The sequence below is a fragment of the Triticum urartu genome, chromosome 5A (assembly GCF_056163025.1).
Source record: "Triticum urartu cultivar PI428250 chromosome 5A, HENAU_Tu73, whole genome shotgun sequence".
In the NCBI taxonomy this organism is placed as follows: domain Eukaryota; kingdom Viridiplantae; phylum Streptophyta; class Magnoliopsida; order Poales; family Poaceae; genus Triticum; species Triticum urartu.
Genome location: NC_141877.1, coordinates 189,149,606 through 189,171,125, shown reverse-complemented (window position 1 = coordinate 189,171,125; position 21,520 = coordinate 189,149,606). Strand labels below are relative to the sequence as shown.

Sequence of the window (21,520 nt, the reverse complement as noted above, 5' to 3'; positions counted from 1 at the left end):
ATCGATACAATCCCATGTTCTCGCCTCTGCTCTCATTTACTGCATTAAGACAACAACATTTCAAACTGTTGTGTGCTACGATAGTTGAACCCTTATCCTCTGCATGACCTGTCATTTCCACAGGAACTAGATGAAACCCACTAGCATATGTAGGAGTTGATTGATCCATGTATGTGTTTCCTACCTTGCTATGCCTGCTATGCTTAGAATTGTGTCAGGTCTGGTTCATCTGGGTGATGGGCTAGAGTGAAATGATTATGTCGGTAATGTGAGGGATGTGTTGAACATGATTTGGTAAAGGTATCGATGAGAGGCCATGTAGGAGTACATGTTCGGTTGTTTCATTGAGGCCGTCCATAAGAACTGAGATCTGTATACGTGATTTAAGATTCAGCTACTACCACACATTGGGCCCTGAAATATGACCCCGCTCGACTTACTGACCCCTCTCGTCCTCCGTCCAGGAGTTGCAACTAGTTTCTGGTGTTTGTAGGTTATGTGTTGGCGGCCGTGCGTAGCGCTGACACTAGGGGTGGGCTATGACGCGGTAGATACACTATGGTTGGGTATGCCGGGTGCCCGTTTGGCATCTCGGGACCCTGTACACATCGTTTGGGGCCGTTGAGGACACCCCGGCCAGATTTCCTTGCGGATGGAACCTGAATAGGCGATAAACCTGGACTAGAGACTTGTGCGGTTACTCAGGTCGTGGTCTACACCCACGTCGGCTTTCGCTTGAAGTCTGCCGAGCACATGTCGTGTGCAGACGCTAAGTGGTGGAAACATGTGTGACGAAGTACACCCCTGCAGGGTATAAAACTATTCGAATAGACGCATCCGCAGTAAAGGACTACTTGGTTGCCTATACAGTTCATAGACAAGTTAATGGTTACTACTAAAAGACTCAAGATAAGTGTGAGTACCGAGGATGGCTCTCTCGTAGGATCACGAGGGAGGATCCCCGGTGGAGTATTGTGTTGGTGATTAGTGGACTCGTGTGCGAAAACTATTTTACTAGTGGTGTCCCGTAGGATAGCTTAGCCAAGAGTCAAAGCTGGCTTGCTGCAATAACCCCACCACCTTCTTGAGAATGAGCATGTATAGTAGGTTCTGATGTAAGACTTGCTGAGTACCTTTGTACTCATGTTTGCCTAATTACTATTTTCAGACAACAACACCGCCCCCTCCAATGGGTTTTATGTAGATCTCGACGTCGATGAGTGACTTGCCACCCAGGTGGTGATCCTGGCCATGGAGGGCCCTATGTAGATAGACAGGCTTCGAGAAGCCTTCTTTCTTTCTAGTGTCTGTACTCAGACTATTTGCTTCCGCATGTGCTTGTATGCTTGTATGACTTGAGTGTTGGGTCATGTGACCCCTACCTGTATGAACATGTTATGTATGGCTCTCTGGAGCCTTTAAATAAAAGTACTTGAGTTGTAGAGTTTTGTTGTGATGTCATGTTGTATTTGCACATATCGAGCATATTGTGTTTATGATTGAAATGCTTGGTATGTGTGGGATCCGACAATCTAGTTGTTTATCCTTGTCAGCCTCTCTTATGGGGAAATGTAGTCTAGTGCTCCTTGAGCCATAGTAGTCCGCTACAGCCCGGTTCACCGGAGTCCTGCTAGCCCAGCACTACTGCTCAGGACGCTTGACTGGCCGGCATGTGTTTCACTTAGTTCCTATGTCTGTCCCTTCGGGGAAATGTCACACGGTGACTTCCGGAGTCCTGCCTAGCCTGCTACAGCCCGGGTTCCCCGGAGTCCTGTTAGCCCAGTGCTACAGCCCAGATTCACTCGCTGATGACCGACATGCTCGATGTGATTCATGTATGCCTGTCTCCATAGGTCTGTGGCGCTTTGGGTTCACGACTAGCCATGTCGGCCCGGGTTCTCTGTCATATGGATGCTAGCGACACTATCATATACGTGAGCCAAAAGGCGCAAATGGTCCCGGGCCATGGTAAGGCGACACCCGTGGGGATACCGTGCGTGAGGCCGCAATGTGATATGAGGTGTTACCGGCTAGATCGATGTGACTTGGAATCGGGGTCCTGACATTTAGTGTGATCCATTTCTTCACCCAACATATCATCACTTTTGTCTAGCATGTTTTGAACCTTTTCAAAAGCCCTTTGTTGTTTTACAACAATCTTAGCAAGTTTAGAATAGCTGGGCTTAAGGTTTTCATCAGATTCATTCTCACTAGATTCAGAGGAGGTATATTTGAGTACCTTGGCACCCTTTGCCATGAAGCAATAGGTGGGAGCGTAGTCATCATCGCCTTCATCAGCCTTGTTGGTGAGTTCATTTTCTTCAGTGATGAAGATAGACTTGCTGACGAATGCAGTAGCGAGGGCTAGGCTTGCCACTCCGGATTCAGACTCCTCAGATGCCTCCTGTTCCTCATTTTCTTCAGATTCAGCCTCAGAGTCCATTTCCTTGCCAATGAATGCCCTAGCCTTCCTGGAGCTGCCCTTCTTGTGAGATGAGGATTTTGAGGATCTTGATGATGAAGATTTTGAGGATTTCTTCTTTTTCTTCGCATCATCAGAACTGTAATCCTTGTATTTCTTCTTCTTTGATTCCTTTTCCCACTGAGGACAATCTTGAATGTAATGTCCAGGTTTCTTGCATTTGTGACAAAGTCTTTAGTCAAAGTCTTCAAACACAGATATGAACAAGCACACAAAACAGTTATGAGGAAATGCAGGAGTTGAGGAAATAGAACCGGTAAGCTTGGTGAAGACAATGATTTGGTAGACCAGTTCCAACTGCTGTCTCAATTGTACATCTGGTTGGAGGGGCTGAGTATTTAAACTCGAGGACACACAGTCCCGGACACCCAGTCCTGAACACGCAGCTCAGGACACCAAGTCCTCACCGTATTCTCCTTGAACTAAGGTCACACAGACCTCATCCAATCACTCGTTGTAAGTCTTCAGGTGACTTCTGAACCTTCACAAACTTGGTCACTCAGCGATCCACAATTCCTCTTGGATGCTCTAGACCATGACGCCTAACCATCTGGAAGAAGCGCAGTATTCAAAGGTAACAAGCGTCGAATCCACGCAGGATCAATCTCTTCAGTGATGCTCAATCACTTGCGGTTTATAGGTGTTTGGGTTTGGGTTTTCCTCACTTGATGACTTTCGCTCAAAGTCCTCGGAGGATGGGTTGCTCTTAAATGACAAGTGTTAGATTCTCTCAGAGAAGCCAACCAGCTAGTGGTTGTAGGGGGCGGCTATTTATAGCCTAGGGAGCAGCCCAACATGATAAGACATAAATGCCCTTCAATGATATGACCGTTAGGTTGGTAGATATTTTGGGACAGCTGGCGCATAGCACAGCAACGGTCGGAATTTTGAGTAGCAAAATCCTTAGGGCTATCATGTTCCTCACTATGTAGGTAATCCGCACTGGCGAATTCCTAAGTCCTTAGTCAGAACAAATTCCTCAGAGACCAGAAGAACTTCGTCTCTGTCACTGAAGAATATGACTGGACTATATGAGATTTCCAATGGCTTCACTCGAAGGGATTGGTAGGTGTAGGATTTTGAGTTGAGCATCACATGGAAATTTTTCCTTAGTATTTCCTCGACCCCCTTTAATAGTACGGTGTTTCCTATGACTCAAGAAAGAGAAAATGAAACTACGAAAACAAAAGTCTTCACGCTTCATGTTCCTCGAATGAATACCAAGTCTTCAAGGTCACACCAATTTCTTCACTTTCAAAGTCTTCAGAAATCCAAAGTCTTCAGTCGAAGAACTTCATTTTTAGGGGTCGACTTTCTCTGTAAATATCAAACTCCTCATAGACTTATAGACCTGTGTACACTCACAAACACATTAGTCCCTTAACCTATAAGTCTTCAATACACCAAAATCACTAAGGGGCACTAGATGCACTTACAAGTCGAACCATGAAGGATGGCAACAAGCTTGTCGAAGATAGCAACAACACAAGCATTCCAATAACCCCAAGACTGGTTGAGAACTCGAAAAATTGCTATCTTTCATAGACGACAATCAGCATGATCGTATTTGAACTCACGTAGAATACCAGTGTACTCAACCTCTGGGAAGTCGTGTGAGATTTTTCAAAGTGGAACCCAGTGACGAGCGTACACATTCACAAGTTCCCACTCATAGTTGTACCCAATATAAACAACCCAATCACCATTTGCGCCTGCCCAAGCCTTGCCCTCAAGCGATGGCATCTTAACATCATACATATCATTATCAAGTGGCATCAACTTACACAAGGTGAGGCTTCCCTCGTCCCTGCGCCAGTTAGCAGGGCCACGATGATGAAACTAGGGGAGATCAAACCGCTCCTGGACCCTTGGGTTCCTTATGATGATGTTATTAGTTGAGTCGATAATGGTCTTGAACGAACCTGCCATGCTAGCCGAGGTGATGACGTCGCACCGATCAATGAGTTCCTCCACCGCGTCATCATTCAGATTGGGGCAAGAATAACGGGGTCGTTTCCAGCTTGTTCCCTCCATGGAGAAGATGATCTAACAATGGAAGAAGGAAGGGTGAAGGCAAATAGAGGTGGGAGGAAGAGCTAGCGTGCGATAGCATTTCCAAATCGAGAGGGAAAGGCGAAGAGTCGGTGGATGGTTGCCAAAGTACACGAAGAGGTGCCTGGGGAGCGAAGGGTTGCCATAGAGGTCACACACTAACGACAAGGGCCGAGTGAACCGCATGCAATCCCATCGCACAACACACACATCTTGTTAAGTTGAACCATTTCTGTTCTCTTGTGTTAATGCAAACAGTTCATCCGAGTGAACCGCATGCCGTATATCGCACACACCTTGATCTGGCTGACCATTTCTTTTGTGTTGCCGAATCACAAACATTTCATCTGAGTGAACTGTATGTTGTATATCACACACACCTTCATTTGGCTGCCCGTTTCTTTTGTGTTGCCTAATCACAAACAGTTCATCCGAGTAAACCGTATGATGTATATCACACATGCCTTCATCTGGCTGCCCGTTTCTTTTGTTCCTCCTCATCGCAAACAGTTAATTGAACTGAACCGTATGCCCTTCATCGCACACGCAACTAAAATATGAACCGTGTTTGATGCATCCTCCATCACAAATGTTTTTCACATTTTTTGACGGTTTTCATACACCACCATTTGCGATTATTGCATCACACACAATTTCTCGAAGAGTCTCTGATCGTAGTGTCGCATTATCAGCATCCTGCAGTAGTGTGTGTTAGATATTTTGATAATATGTATGTTGTGATTCCCTTAGTGGTGTCTTGTGAACGTCAACTACATGAAAATTCACCATATTTGGGCCTAAGGGAATGCATTGTGGAGCAGTTATTAGATGATGGGTTGCGAGAGTGACAAAAGCTTAAACCCTAGTGTATGCGCTATTCTCTAAGGGGCCGATTGGATCCAAAAGTTTAATGTTGTGGTTAAAATTTTTTCTTAATACTTTTCTCATAATTCTGGATTCTTGCAAGGGGGTTAATCATAAGTAGGAGGTTTGTTCAAGTAAGAATAGCAACTAAGCACTGGTCCACCCACATATCAAATAATCAAAGTAGCAAAAACAAATTGAATCAACATGATGAAAGTGACTAGATGAAATTCCCGTGTACCCTCAAGAATGCTTTGCTTATTATAAGACACCATTTTGGCCTATCCTATGCCTCAAAAGGATTGGGCTACCTTGCTGCACTTTTGCTACTACTATCATTACTTTCTCATTACAAATTATCTTGCAATCGGACTACTCTGTTACTTACAATTTGAGCACTTGCAGACATTACATTGCTGAAAACCACTTGTCATTTCCTTCTGCTCCTCGTTGGGTTCAACACTCTTACTTATTGAAAAGGCTAAAATTGATCCCCCATACTTGTGGTTCATCAAGGCTATTTTCTGGCGCCGTTGTCGGGGAGTGAAGAGCTCTTGGTAAGTGGAATTTGGTATGGAAAAATTATTACTACGTGCTGAAATTTATTATCATTTGTTACTATTGAGAGCAATCCTTTGAGGGGTTTATTCAGGGTATTTTCACCTCGACCGGAACCACAATTAGCTACCCCTCAAACTACTGCACTTACTAAAATATTGAATATGAAATTCCTTCAGTTATGATAGAACAACTGCTAGCTAATCTTTATGCAGGAGATGGAACCAAACATCCTGATATGCATTTGATATATGTAGAAGAAATTTGGGGATTGTTTTCCCTTAATCTTTGAAGGGAAAAGCATTGGCATTGTATAGGCTATGCGATGATATTGGATCTTGGAATTGGAATCGATTGAAACTGAAGTTTCACCAAAAAAATTATCCTATGCATCTAGTTCATCATGATCGGAATTATATATAATTTTTGGCCTCGTGAAGGAGACAGTATCCTAAGTCAATGTTATATTCATGGCCCAATCATGAGCTCTCAAGAGAAATTATTATCCAGAATTTTTGTGCTCGGCTTTCTCATATTGATCGATCCATGCTCAATACTTCTTGTACTGGTTCTTTTTTGAAGAAGATTATTGAATTTCGGTGGGATCTTTTGTGAAGAGTCAGGTATTAAGCTTAAGTTTGATTGTGTTAAATATTTTATAAATACCGATGCTTTTCAAAAGTTTATCACTAAATATGGACATGACTCTGAGATAGTAGCCTCCTTTTGTGAATCATTTGCTACTCATGTTGATCTCCCTATGGAGAAGTGGTTTAAATATCACCCACCAATTAAAGAAGACATTAAATAACTTGTACTACCTAAAGAGGAAACTATTATTTATAATGTTTATCTAGTTGTTCCTACTTCGTATGTTGAGAAACAACCTTTCCATGTTAGCATAAAGGAACATGCTAAAGTTTCAACTGTGGTTAACAAAAGTTATATTAGAACACCTAAACCTAATGAAAATATCAATGTAGAACCTAGTGTTGTTATGGTTAAGGATCTCTTGGAAGAAAATACAGATGGGCATGTTATTTACTTCTATAATGAAGCTACTAGAATTGCCAAACCTGATAAAGAGGAAAAACATAGACCTGTTGTTGGCATCCTGTTGTCTCAGTTAAAATAGGAGATCACTGTTATCTTGGTTTATGTGACATAGGTGCTAGCATGAGTGCTATTCCCTTTACCTTATATCAAGAAATTATGAATGACATAGCACCCGCCAAAATAGAAGAAATAGATGCTAATATTAAACTTACTAATAGAGACACAATCACACCACTTGGGATTGTTAGAGATGTTGAAGTCTTGTGTGGGAAAATAAAATACCCTGCTGATTTTCTTTTTCTTGGCTCCCCACAAGATGATTTTTGTCCCATTATCTTTGGTAGACCTGTCTTGAACACCATTAATGCTAAAATAGATTGTGAGAAACAAAATGTCGGTGTTAACTTTGGTGATGAGTCTCATGAGTTTATTTTTTCCAAGTCTAGTAGAAAGCTTCATGAAAAAGAATGGCCTAGTAAGGACGAAATAATTGGCCTTGGTTCTATTGATGTCCCTCCTACTGAGCCTTTAGAACAATAGCTGCTAGACCATGAAAATGATTTATATATGCATGAAAGAAATGAGATAGATAAGATTTTTTTTGAACAACGTCCTCTGCTTAAACACAATTTGCCTATAGAAGCTTTAGGAGGTCCTCCTCCACCTAAAGGTGATCCTGTGTTTGAATTAAAACAATTGCCAGACACTTTGAAATACGCTTATATCCTGTTATTATTAGTGCTAACCTTTTAGAACAGGAAGAAGAAAGATTATTGAAAGTTCTAAGGAAGCACCAAGCTGCTATTGGATATACTCTTGATAATTTAAAGGGCATTAGTCCCACTCTATGTCAGCACAAGATTAATATGGAACCTGATGCTAAACCTATTGTTGATCACCAATGTCGGTTAAATCCGAAGATGAAAGAAGTGGTAAGAATGGAAATATTAAAACTTCTGGAAGCAAGTATAATATATCCTATGGCTGATAGCAGATGGGTAAGTCATGTTCATTGTGTCCCTTAGAAAGGAAGTATTACTATTGTTCCTAATGATAAGAATCAAGTTATTCCATGGAGAACTGATACATGCTATAGAATGGTAATTGGTTTTAGAAAATTAAACAAAGAAACTAGAAAATATCATTACCCTCTGCCTTTTATTGATCAAATGCTAGAAAGATTATCTAAGCACACACATTTTTGCTTCCTTGATGGATACTCTGGTTTTCACAAATACTTGTTTCTCAACCTGATCAAGAAAATACCACTTTTACTTGTCCCTTTGGAACTTATGCTTATAGACATATGCCTTTTGGTTTATGCAATGCACCTGCTACCTTTCAAAGATGTATGACTGCTATATTCTCTGACTTTTGTGAAAAGATTGTTCAGGTTTTCATGGATGACTTCTACATTTATGGGAAGTCTTTTGATGATTTTTTAAGCAATCTTGATTGAGTTTTGCAGAGATGTGAAAAACAAATCTTGTCTTGAGTTGGGAGAAGTGACACTTTATGGTTAATGAAGATATTGTCTTTGGTCATAAAATTTCTAAAAGAGGTATTGAAGTGGACAAAGCTGAGGTTGATGCAATTGAGAAAATGCCATGTCCTAAAGATATAAAAGGTACTCATAGTTTCCTAGGTCATGCTGGTTTCTATAGGAGATTTATCAAAGACTTTTCTAAAATTTCTAGGCCCCTATTGCAAAATGATGTTCCTTTTGTTTTTCATGATGATTGTTTAGAAGCCTTCGAAACACTCAAGAAATCCTTGATTTCTGCACCTATTGTTCAACCACCTGACTGGAACTTGCCTTTTGAAATTATGTGTGATGCTAGTGATTATGCTGTTGGTGCTATTCTAGGACAAAGAGTTGCTAAGAAACTAAATGTTATTCATTATGCTAGTAAAACTCTAGACAGTGCTCAAAGAAATTATGCTACGACTGAAAAGAATTTCTAGCAGTGGTGTTTGCTTGTGATAAATTTAGATCCTACATTGTTGATTCAAATGTAATTGTTCACACCGACCATGCTGCTATTAAATATCTTATGGAAAAGAAATATGCTAAACCTAGACTTATTCGATGGGTTCTCTTGCTAAAAGAATTTGATTTGCATATCACTGATAGAAAAGGAGCAGAGAAGCCCGTAGCTGATAATTTGTCTAGGCTTGAAAATGTGCTTGATGACCCGCTACCTATTGATGATAGTTTTCCTGATGAGCAGTTAGCTGCAATAAATGTTTCTCATAACACTCCTTGGTATGCTGACTATGCTAATTACATTGTTGCTAAATTATTACCACCTGGCATTACATACCAAAAAAATTCTTCTATGATTTAAGACATTACTTCTGGGATGACCCACATTTTTATAAAGGAGTAGATGGTATTATTAGACGTTGTGTACCTGAGCATGAACAGGGACAAATCCTACGGAAATCTCACTCCGAAACTTATGGAGGGCATCATGCAGGAGACGGAACTACTCACAAGGTATTGGAATCTGCATTTTGTTGGCCTACTCTTTTCAAGGATGCTCGTAAGTTCGTATTATCTTGTGATGAATGTCAAAGAATAGGCAATATTGGTAAGCATCAAGAAATGCCTGTGAATTATTCACTTGCTGTTGAACCATTTGATGTTTGGGGTTTTGATTACATGGGACCTTTTCCTTCCTCTAATGGGTATACACATATTTTGGTGGCTATTGATTATGTTACTAAGTGGGTAGAAGCTATTCCAACTAGTAGTGCTGATCACAACACCTCTATTAAAATGCTTAAGGAAGTTAATTTCCTGAGGTTTGGAGTCCCTAGATATTTAATGAGTGATGGTGGTTCACACTTTATTCATGGTGCTTTCCGTAAAATGCTTGCTAAGTATGATGTTAACCATAGAATTGCATCACCTTATCATCCTCAGTCTAGTGGTCAAGTTGAACTTAGCAATAGAGAAATAGAATTAATTTGCCGAAGACTGTCAATAGGTCCTGGAAGAATTGGTGTAAGAAATTAGATGATGCACTTTGGGCTTATAGAACATCGTATTAAAATCCTATGGGTATGTCTCCTTATAAAATGGTTTATGGAAAAGCTTGTCATTTGCCTCTTGAGTTAGAACATAAAGCATATTGGGAAATTAAAGAACTCAACTATGATTTCAAACTTGCCGGTGAAAAGAGGTTATTTGATATTAGCTCATTAGATGAATGGAGAACACAAGCTTATGAAAATGCCAAGTTATTTAAAGAAAAATTTAAAAGATGGCATGATAATAGAATCCAAAAGCACGAGTTATAAGTTGGAGAATATGTTCTTTTGTACAACTCCCGTTTCTGATTCTTTGTAGGAAAACTCCTCTCCAAATGGAAAGGACCCTATGTTATCGAGGAGGTTTATCGGTCCGAAGCTATCAAAATAAATAATGCCGAAGTTACTAACCCAAAGGTTGTTAATGGGAAACGAATAAAACATTATATCTCAGGTACGCCCACTAATGTTGAAAATAATATTATCCAAACTTTGCCACCAGAAGAACACATAAAAGAGACCTTCCGGGACACTCCAGAATCGTAAAAAAGAGGAGGCACATGATACGGTAAGTAAACGGACTCCGAAAAATCCACAAATTTTTTTCTGTCAATTTTGGAAAATAATAAAAAATAGGAATATAAGAAACTACCGTAGATTGCATCAAGAGCACATCATCTTCCTCTGGAGCGTCATCCGTAGATTGGACAATCTCTTGATTGTGAAGGATAGGATCACCTCTACATCACCACCACCTTCTTCTTCATCACCAAAAGAAAACTGAGTATCAGGTATGGGCACTCCTCTTGGCTTTTGCCAAGCTTGGGGGAGGTGCCCCGGTATCGTATCACCCCCACTATCTTTTGCCTTTACTTATCTTAGTTCGATCCATAGTTATCTTTTGCTCTAGATGAATAAAAGTTTAGTTCGATCCTTTGTTTTCGAGAGTTTGCTTAGTGATCTATACTTGTAATCGTGTGCGAGATATATAATAAAGTTTACTTTGAGTTTTTGCTTTCTTTACTTTCATGTTCCAATAAACACTACAAGAAATATGTCAACTAGTGACCTTCTGTCAGTGACCCTGGAAGAATTGGTCATAGATCTATGACCATTTGAGACCAATTGGTCAAAAGCTGTTCGGGGGGCTGCAAATCCTAAACCATTGCGACCATTTTTGTTAGAAAGGTCGTAATTTCCTTACACGAAATGGTCATAAAGCAAACAGCGCTGGTTCGCTGCCTTATCTCTAGTTGTTAACGACCAATATAGATGGCCATAGCCTTGTAAATTGTGGTGGATTGTGATGACTAGGCGCCATCTCATCAGTTTTGCCTATGTGTCATGTCCATGTTTCAATTTTTGCCCTAGGTTGTGAAGCAACCTATATTTCTGTCATTCCCAAAATTCCCCCAAAAATATCATAAATTCTTTGGGTCATATTTTCGTCAAATATGTAAAAATCCTTCCTTGCCTAGTTCAAAAATAATTCAACAATATTCATTTTCCTATTCTGTTCACAACAATACTTTGTGAAGGAAGTGCTATTTATATATTCTTGATTGCCCTCAAAATTTTTGGGCATTCTTTCCTATCCAAATCATTGCCTCATGACAAAATTCAGCTCAAGTTGCCCAGTAAATCTTCCTCGGCAAATTTCCAAAGTTTTTTCCACCTAGAAGCATTGTGAAGGAAGTACCATTTTTATATATCCAAATGACATGAAATTTATACGGTTCCTTCATATGCCCAAATTATCACCCTCCTCCAAATTACGGCTCAGTCAAATCATCTATGTGAGCCCAGGTTCAATTTATATTTTATGTCCAGATTGGCACATTGCAAAGCAAGTGTTACCTAGATCCCTCCTATTACCCTCAAACTTTTTGGGCACTCTTCCATACCCAAGTCATTGCCACATGATAATATTCAGCTCCATTTTCCTGGTAAATCTTTCTCAGGAAATTTCCAAAGTTTCTATCTTGAGAGAAACTTTGTGAAGTAAGTACTAGCTAGGCTTACCCAAATGATCTAAAAATTTACCAGGGCATGACCATACCTATGTAACTTACCTACACCAAATTTGAGCTTATTTCATTTATCCAATTTCTCTCGCTAATTTTCCCAAGTTTCTGTCCAGGGAATAGCATTATGAAGGAAGTACCACCTTGGCATTTCCAAATGGTATCAATTTTCTACAGTGCTTTCCTATGCCCGAATAACCACCCCCACCAAATTTTAGCTCAATCCATTCATTATTTTGAGCCCAGCTTCAACATCCATATTTCTGCCCGATGTGGTACTTTGCAAAGCAAGTGCCATCCAAACTCCTCCATTTGAGCTGAAAATTTGCTAAGCAAGTCTCCCTAGTAGCTGATCATAATCAGACAAAACTCAGGCCCATTGGCCTTGTGAATTTCCTATACCGCTAATCAAACACTTGGCTGCTAATTCATGTTTGAGCTCAGTTCGGTCTCTCCGTCAGATTCTTCTGTTATTATTTTCTTCCTGGCATCTACCTGAGGAGTTCCCAACCTACTAGACATGCCTAGGCTTCCCAGAATGCATGGCAACGCCACAGTCACGTGGTGACCACGCGGTGGGCATGCGAGTCTACGCGCTTTGGAGTTGGGGCCCTCGGCCACCATCCAAACCTCGATGTATCGCCACCAAACCATGTATTTCTAATTAAATAGATACTTATGTACCTATAAATGATTTTTGGAAAAAATAAAGAGCAAACTATGAGGCAGCTGCAGTTCAAATTTGACCCGCTTCCAACTAAATCGGCGGGAATTTGTCTTTTTCACCAGGGGTGGATCAAAACTTTTGACACCCAACCATTTTGTCAATTGTGCTTTAAATATGTCCCAGTATTATAGAAAATTGATTTAATACAATTTTGCAACAAATATATGGTAGGACCTTCACAAAAAAACTCATTTCGGGCACTCAGAAAATGGAAAATCGATTTTCCATGCAAAGAAAATGAAAACTCCCTTAGGCAACATTGTTTGGAACTCCAAGATGCACCCTTGCGCACAATATGAGATCATTTGAACAAACTATGCCATGAATGTGGCCATAAGATTGATCATTTGGCTTGAAAGCCAAGAATCTTCACGCATGATAGCTCATTTCTGAGAACACTTTTTTTAAAATAATTGCCTTATTACAAGTTTATTATTTTGCCTGGAAACTTGGTCACATATAATGACACAATGCGAAGGTTTTCCAATTTTTTGATTTTTTTGAATTTTTTATGCCCGTTTGAAAATACGGTCAAAACGGTGGGCTTGACCGTTCCTAGCTAGTGGTTGAATCTTGGAAATCTTTTGATGTTTCTCTGATTAAATAGATACTTATGTACCTATAAATGATTTTTGGAAAAAATAAAGAGCAAACTATGAGGCAGCCGCAGTTCAAATTTGACCCGCTTCCAACTAAATCGACGGGAATTTGTCCTTTTCACCAGAGGTGGATCAAAACTTTTGACACCCAACCATTTTGTCAATTATGCGTTATATATGGCCTAGTATTTTAGAAAATTGATTTGATCCAATTTTGCAACAAATATATGGTAGGTCCTTCACAAAAAACACTTATTTCGAGCACTCAGAAAATGGAAAATCAATTTTCCGTGCAAAGAAAATGAAAACTCCCTTAGGCAACATTGTTTGGAATTCCAAGATGCACCCTTGTGCACAATATGAGATCATTTGAACAAACTATGCCATGAATGTGGCCATAAGATTGATCATTTGGCTTGAAAGCCATGAATCTTCACACATGATAGCTCATTTCTGAGAACACTTTTTAAAAATAATTGCCATATTACAAGTTTATTATTTTTCCTGGAAACTTGGTCACATATAATGACACAATGCGAAGGTTTTCCAATTTTTTGATTTTTTTGAAATTTTTATGCCCGTTTGAAAATACGGTCAAAACGGCGGGGTTAACCGTTCCTAGCTAGTGGTTGAATCTTGGAAAACTTTTGACATTTCTCTGATTAAATAGATACTTATGTACCAAGAAATGATTTTTGGAAAAAAATAAAGAGCAAACTATGAGGCAGCTGTAGTTCAAATTTGACCCGCTTCCAGCTGAATCAGCAGGAATTTGTCTTTTTCACCAGAGGTGGATCAAAACTTTTGACACCCAACCATTTTTTCAATTGTGCATTAAATATGGCCTAGTATTTTAGAATATTCATTTGATCCAATTTTGCAACAGATATATGGTAGGTCCTTCACAAAAAAACTCATTTCAGGCGCTCAGAAAATGGAAAATCGATTTTCCGTGCAAAGAAAATGAGAACTCCCTTAGGCAACACTGTTTGGAATTCCAAGATGTACCCTTGTGCAAAATATGAGATCATTTGAACAAACTATGCCATGAATGTGGCCATAAGATTGATCATTTGGCTTGAAAGCCATGAATCTTCATGCATGATAGTTCATTTCTGAGAACATTTTTTTAAAATAATTACCGTATTACAAGTTTATTATTTTTCCTGTAAACTTGGTCACATATAATGACACAATGTGAAGGTTTTCCAATTTTTTGATTTTTATGAATTTTTTATGCTCGTTTGAAAATACGGTCAAAACGGCGGGCATGACCGCTCCTAGCTAGTGGTTGAATCTTGGAAAACTTCTGATATTTCTCTGATTAAATAGATACTTATGTACCTAGAAATGATTTTTGGAAAAAAATAAAGAGCAAACTATGAGGCAGCTGCAGTTCAAATTTGACTCGCTTCTAGTTGAATCGATGGGAATTTGTCTTTTTCACCAGAGGTGGATCAAAACTTTTGACACCCAACTATTTTGTAAATTGTGCATTAAATATGGCCTACTATTTTAGAAAATTGATTTGATCCAATTTTGCAACAAATATATGATAGGTCCTTCACAAAAAAACTAATTTCGGGCACTCGGAAAATGGAAAATCGATTTTCCGTGCAAACAAAATGAAAACTCCCTTAGGCAACATTGTTTGGAATTCCAAGATGCACCCTTGTGCACAATATGAGATCATTTGAACAAACTATGCCATGAATGTGGTCATAAGATTGATCATTTGGCTTGAAAGCCATGAATCTTCACGCATGATAGCTAATTTCTGAGAACACTTTTTTAAAATAATTGTCGTATTACAAGTTTATTATTTTTCTAGGAAACTTGGTCACATATAATGACACAATGCAAAGGTTTTCCAATTATTTGATTTTTTTTGAATTTTTTATGCCCGTTTCAAAATGCGGTCAAAACTGCGGGCATGACCGCTCCTAGCTAGTGGTTGAATCTTGGTAAAATTTTGGTGTTTCTCTGATTAAATAGATACTTTTGTACCTATAAATGATTTTTGGAAAAAATAAAGATCAAACTATGAGATAGCTGTAGTTCAAATCTGACCCGCTTCCAACTAAATTGACGAAAATTTGTCTTTTTCACGAGAGGTGAATGAAAAGGTTTTGTTAACCAACCGTCTGATCAATTGGACATAAAATGTGGTCTAATAATTTCTAAAAATGGTATGGTGCCATTTTGCAACAAATATTTGGTAGCTCCTTTAAGAAAAACCATCTTTGACACTTCAAAAATAGGAAATGCTTTTCTTGTAAAAAACTTATCTTTAATAGATTACGACCAATTTAGATGGTCATGAGGTCTTCAAAGTGTTTGCTGCGTTTTGATTGGTTCATGAATATCTCACGCGGATCATGCATCAAGCACCGTCCGATCGTCCCGGATCCAACAGCAGCCCTCACCCCTCACGGTCTCACCCACTTAACCCTAACACAACCCGTCTCACCCCTCACCCTCTCGTCCCCCTCTCTCCTACTCACCCATAGTCGCCGCCCCCAACCATCTCCCTCACTCAGATCTCGATCCGCCGCCGCCCCCAACCGCACCCCCACCGCCACCGTTGACGACCATCGCCGTAGACGAGGTCGAGGCTAACCCAAGATTGAGCCATGCAAAGACTCGCGATGGGCGCAGCCGGGATTCTCAGGCAATCCCACGCCAATCGGGACCTCGATCTGAATCGAGCAGGCGCTCTCCATCGGCGGGGCCTGGGCTGGCCGGCGTCCCCCGTCGACGTCCTCCTCCGTACCGCTCCCGGCAACTAGTCCCCCCCAAATCCATGCCACCGCGCGGATCCCCGTTGTGGGCGCTGGCGATGCTCCGGCAGGCCGTCGCTGGGCTCGCCCTCGCCGTGCTCCTTGCTGCCGCGCCCCCCGCCGAGGCCTTCTACCTCCCCGGCGTCGCCCCCACCGACTTCGCTAAGGTGAGAACTCACTTCCTCCCCCCTGGTGCCACCCACCAGAACACCTCCGTCCCCGCCGACCAAGGGAATGAGTAGCTCGCACCCATGCCCGTGCTCGTCGGCTAGATCTAGGGGCGCACCAGGATGCACATGCACCCACCAGAACCCCTCCTCCTCTGCCTCTCACTCGCTTCCCATGCTTCTTCTCTGGGGCGCGGGCAGGCGCGCCGGCTCTGTGCCTGCTCGTGCCTGAGCTAGCCATTGCTGACCGGTTCCCTGGGCCGTCTGGCCGGTTTCTCGCTGGATCCGACTGGGTTCTTGCTGTTTCGTTCGGGCTTCGATAAATTTGCCGCCCAGATTTGTGGGTGCATTCTTCTGCGGCTCAACTGTGGTCTCGTGTGTGTCCATAGCATTTCGTTGTAGTTTAAGTTATAAGAAAGATTAGTGTAACTGGGGTTGATTCATCTATGCAGTCCTGCCCTCGGCTTCATGCAGCCCCGCCTCGCCGACACCAGAGGTGATTCATCCTCGACCCCAAGAAGCACATCGACCTCGCCGTTGCAGTGCTCTCCCACTTCCTCGACCCCAAGAAGCTCGCCAGCCTCACTGACTAGTGTGACGGCCACATCTACATCTCTAAGGTCCGTCTCTGTCCAAACTCCAAAACTCTCTCTTCTTTTCTGTCTGTCAACATGAAAACGATGATTCCATGGATCCGATCTGACTGCTGAATCCAATTCCTTAGCTTGACTGCAGGAGGGACCCTATCCATCATCTGATTCTGATTGACGACTTCAATCGAGATTCCATTCGAGGTTGTTGACCAAGCGATCCAATCCAAGGGGGTACTTTTGCATTGCTGATTGAAGTTGTGCTCTCCTTACCAGTCTTTTTATTTTACTGTACTGTATCATCATACAGACTTGTGGTTTCAGACTTTCAGTTCAGTTTGGTCAGATATATCTCCTTCCATGCTCTTCTATTTGTGCTTAATTGATTCCTAGACGGCCGTGGCTATCTATCTTAGCCCCATCTATCAAGCGTAATCAATGTACTAGTGCAATGTTGATCTGCATCTTATCTTATTTATGGGAAAAATGATGGATTCGAATTGCAGGAGCTGTCTTAATTAGCTTCTTCTATCTATCGTACACAGTTTGCTTGATGTCCACGTTTATCCAGAATGTTTGGTGACCCTACTGCTTCTTTTGCATTGCTCATCTATTCATAGAAATATAGAACCAGCGTACATGATCTGGAACCTTTTGATTTCGGTTGCATTGCTCCTATCAGTTACTTAGTTCATCTATATGTCAATATGTGCTCCTTAGTTAATGCAACCTTTTGATATCAGCGCTACAAATCTGTGTTAAACTAATTTCTAGACGACCGTGGCTACCTTAATTAGCTTGGTTAGTTAGTGGTAAATGTGGTATGCTGTGTATTGTTGATCTGCATGTTATATGTGAGAAAACCAAATCTGAATCAAATTGCCATTTTAGCGCATGTCAAAATTGGGATTTTGGACATGCTACTAATACTATGTGTTTAATCATTTCCTGGTATGTCCTTTGCTTCTTCGGTCATAGGATAGTAATCTGGATTGATTAGTGAATGTGTAGATTGTTTGGTCGTGCAGCGCTGCCTCGCCGACACCAGAGGTGATTCATCCTCCATTGCTCCTCCCATGCATGCAGCTCAGGTGTTTGCTGAATTGCTCCCTTGCTGGTTGCTGATTTGAATTGGGCTCGATTGGGTTCATTGACCACTGCTGCTAGTTCCCTTCCGGCGATTTGCCTCTGCTTCTTTGATTTTCTAATTCCGCATTGAAGAATCTTGTTGCCGAAGTAGTACAATCAGTGTTGAATTAAATACTTGCTAGCGACGGCTAACCTGTGACTGGTCCTTTTGACTGATTTGTGCTCCTGAATCTCATTGCCGAAGTAGTACAATCAGTGTTGAATTAAATACTTGCTAGCGACGGCTAACCTGTGACTAGTCCTTTTGAATGATTTGTGCTCCTGAATGTGTTTCCTTCTATTTCTGAATGAGTTTCTTTGATTATTTGGGGGATTCAGATAAGAAGAACGAGAACAAGTGACTTCCTGCCTTCAGAAGACGCCTATGAGGCCATCCATCACTCCATGTCAGTCCCCATTCCCCCTCGACTAGCAACATATGAGCTTCTAGATTCACCATGTAAAAACATGAGCAATTAGGAACAAATTGTTTGATTGATACTTGCTGCTTACTGTCGCCGACAGGGATCAGGGATGAGGGGAGGGATGGCGGAGGCGTTCGACATGTACCGGCAGTCGGTGATCGGCGTGGCCCTCATTGAGACGCTAGACGAGATGGTGGCCAGCGGCGTGCACAGCCCCGAGCTTGCCATGGCCGTCGTCATGTAGTTCGACAAGGTCCCCCCTTCCCTTCCCTTCCCTTCCACATGCTACTACTGCACTGCTTCCTCTCCCAAACTCATCGATCAACAACGAGCATCTATATAGGTGGTGTTTTGATCCTCGTAATTGCTGTTGTTGTTTCAGTCCATCTGCCATGCGCTGGACAAGCATGTCTCTTAATCATGAAGTAAATTGCTCAATGCAGTTATTTTCTCTTAAAAATTTTGCAGTGTATGTCATCTATATAAAACTGCAGGCAATGATCTTCTTGTATGAGTATATATGTCTGCATTGCATGTTGTTTTTGTGAAAATATGATGATTACTTCCTATTTACTGCATATTGTGTAATGGAGTTTGCTTGTATGGTGTTTGTGAAACTGCGGCCGCCCATGCCCTACTTCTCCTGGTCTCTGTGTACCCTGCCTGCACACTGTTTGTTTGTGATTTGTTCTAGCAAGTATATGTTCATGAGAAATAAGTTCTCCAGGATTCACTGGACCAACAACTACTTGTTCTAGCATGTTTATCAAGCAATTTGTGATTCATGCTATTTGATGAACCAGTACCCGCGTCGGGAGACTAGCAGGGAACTTGCAAACTTCAGTTTTCTCACCAGTAGTCACTTATCCTGTTGTTCATGTCCATGCAGCATTTGTCCTTGTTCTATGTTACAACTGCTGCAAACAATTTATTAATGTGGGATGTGGCTCTATGTCCAGTTCTGTTTCCCTTCTAAAGAAATCCCCTCTGCCTCTTGTGGGCAGCAAGTTGATTGTTTTGTCTCTGTGTTATTGTGCAGATTGGCCGAGTGCTCGTCGATCTACAAGCCGGTTTAAGAGCTGGGATTGGCCAGTCGAATTCGAACGGAGTTGAGTGTATGTCGAAACATTTTGTCCATCAAGCGCCGCCTCGCCGCCTCCAGCCACCCCGACGACGCCCTCGCCTTCGCCAACCTCCACTCCTCCATGAGGTAGACATGCATTTCTGTTACTATTGCTCGCACTTTGTTGCTGATGTATTCATTTGACAAATGAACCTAGTAGCATCAAAGTCCAGAATATCCACACCAAAATGCATTGGCATGCTGAACCCTTCCTTACTTAATTCCCATTGAGCAAATATATTGAACTATGATGATTTGGTTGCAGTATTGCATTGCTAGTGTTTCATGTCGTATTCATCATGTCCTGCTCACATGCCTTATGATTGAGCAAGTTTGATTGTATTTCTACCACTGCCCTATCTTAGTAAACGGTTTGTTTTTTCAATGGCTAAAGTACTATCTCCTGGAACTATATCTGCCTCCATATCTTCTTTCCAGCATTAAATGTTGCAAGTACAAGTTAGAAATGCAGAATTGTGATATTGTGCTGGGAGCACTCTTGCTACAGTCATCAGTTAGATTTCAGCTTTGCATCTTTTCAAGTTTAACTGTTGGTTTACATTGAAACTGTTAAGCAAGTATCAAACTAAGTGCATAGTGTGCAATTTGTCTTTAGTAATCTAGTAGCAGATAAGCATCGGACCATATGTTTTCTTATAAGCAAACTCTATTGATGGTTGCAAGATAAGTTAAAATATACTAGTGCTACCTTGATTTTTATATTGCTTGCCATTCATTTCTTCGTTTGATGTTTTATATGCTTCATTTTAGGCTGCGTGCGTGCGCGTGGCGGCGGCGGCGCGGCTAGGCTCGAGGAGTTGCGACGCGGCATGGAGGGAGTTGCTTCCTCTTGTCCTGCTTCATGTCCCTGGGGTGGCTAGCTGCGCAGGGGGAGGCCGAGGAGGGTGCTGCTGGCTTTGCAGGTGGCTGCAACAGGAAGAAGAGAAGGAAGAAGGCGGCAGTGGATTTGGGCTGCGTGCGAGTCAGGCTGCGGCGGGGAGCTGTTGCTGTTGGTGCTGCTGAACAGAGGAGGAACTGCAACTGCTGCTGCCTTGTGATGTTCCTGGAAGCTTGTTGAGCTACTGCTGCTTGTGTGGCTGCTTCTTGTTGCTGCGGTAGAGAAAGAAAGAGTTGCAACCTACTGAACAGTAAGAGCCTGGGCTGGACTACATTACAGAGTTTTTTTCCTGTGGACTTGCTGTTGTGAGCTTGCTGTTGTGGTGGTGGTTATTACTGTTACATGTTACATGTAGAGATGCTTCATGATTTAGTCCCTAGCTGCTTTATATATTTGTTTTTATTTTGTTTCTAACTCTTTTGGTTTATTGTTAGATGCCTTTGTTCAGCCTGTACGAACATATTCAGAAATGGTGTTTCCTCTCATTTAAGAAGCTCCAGCCTGAAAGTGAAGAAGTCGGGAGTATAGTTGTAGTAGTAGTTATATGTTGTGATAGTATCACATGTAATGGTGAAATGAATTATGTAAAGATTGTGCTATTAGCCAAAATTTTCATGTGGTTTGATAATTTTCATTTCTTTGCTGTTCTGACTGAAATAATTGTGTGGAAATTGAAACAACCTGACAAATGGGACCTAATAGTATTTGGCATCTAAAAAGGCCATTCTCCAAGTAATATTCACAGGAAAAAAACCAAAAATTAAGGAAATGGACTGTAAAAAGGCTGAGGCCCAATTGAGAAATAGATGCGATCCAAAAAAGAAATGGACTAAAAAAGGATAACGACCATGTTGGGCTTGGCCCATGTGGCTGACTAAAATTAATAGGAAAAAATATAAAAAGGCTAAATTATTGGGCCAGGCCCATGTAGAACACCCAATTGGACCAGGCTAAATCTTATCAATAACCTTTTCAATTGGTCGCAATTTTGCGACGTCAGATTGTCACGTC

General features: G+C 41.3%; 1 long non-coding RNA gene across 1 annotated transcript; it reads left to right on the top strand.

The window, feature by feature from the left end:
• Nucleotides 1–16,801: 16,801 nt before the first annotated feature.
• On the top strand, nt 16,802–21,065 carry LOC147970761 (uncharacterized). The gene is made up of 6 exons (XR_015603262.1): nt 16,802–16,965; nt 17,070–17,139; nt 18,403–18,470; nt 18,589–18,741; nt 19,528–19,698; nt 20,383–21,065. It is a non-coding gene; the product is annotated as an uncharacterized LOC147970761 (long non-coding RNA).
• Nucleotides 21,066–21,520: the final 455 nt, after the last annotated feature.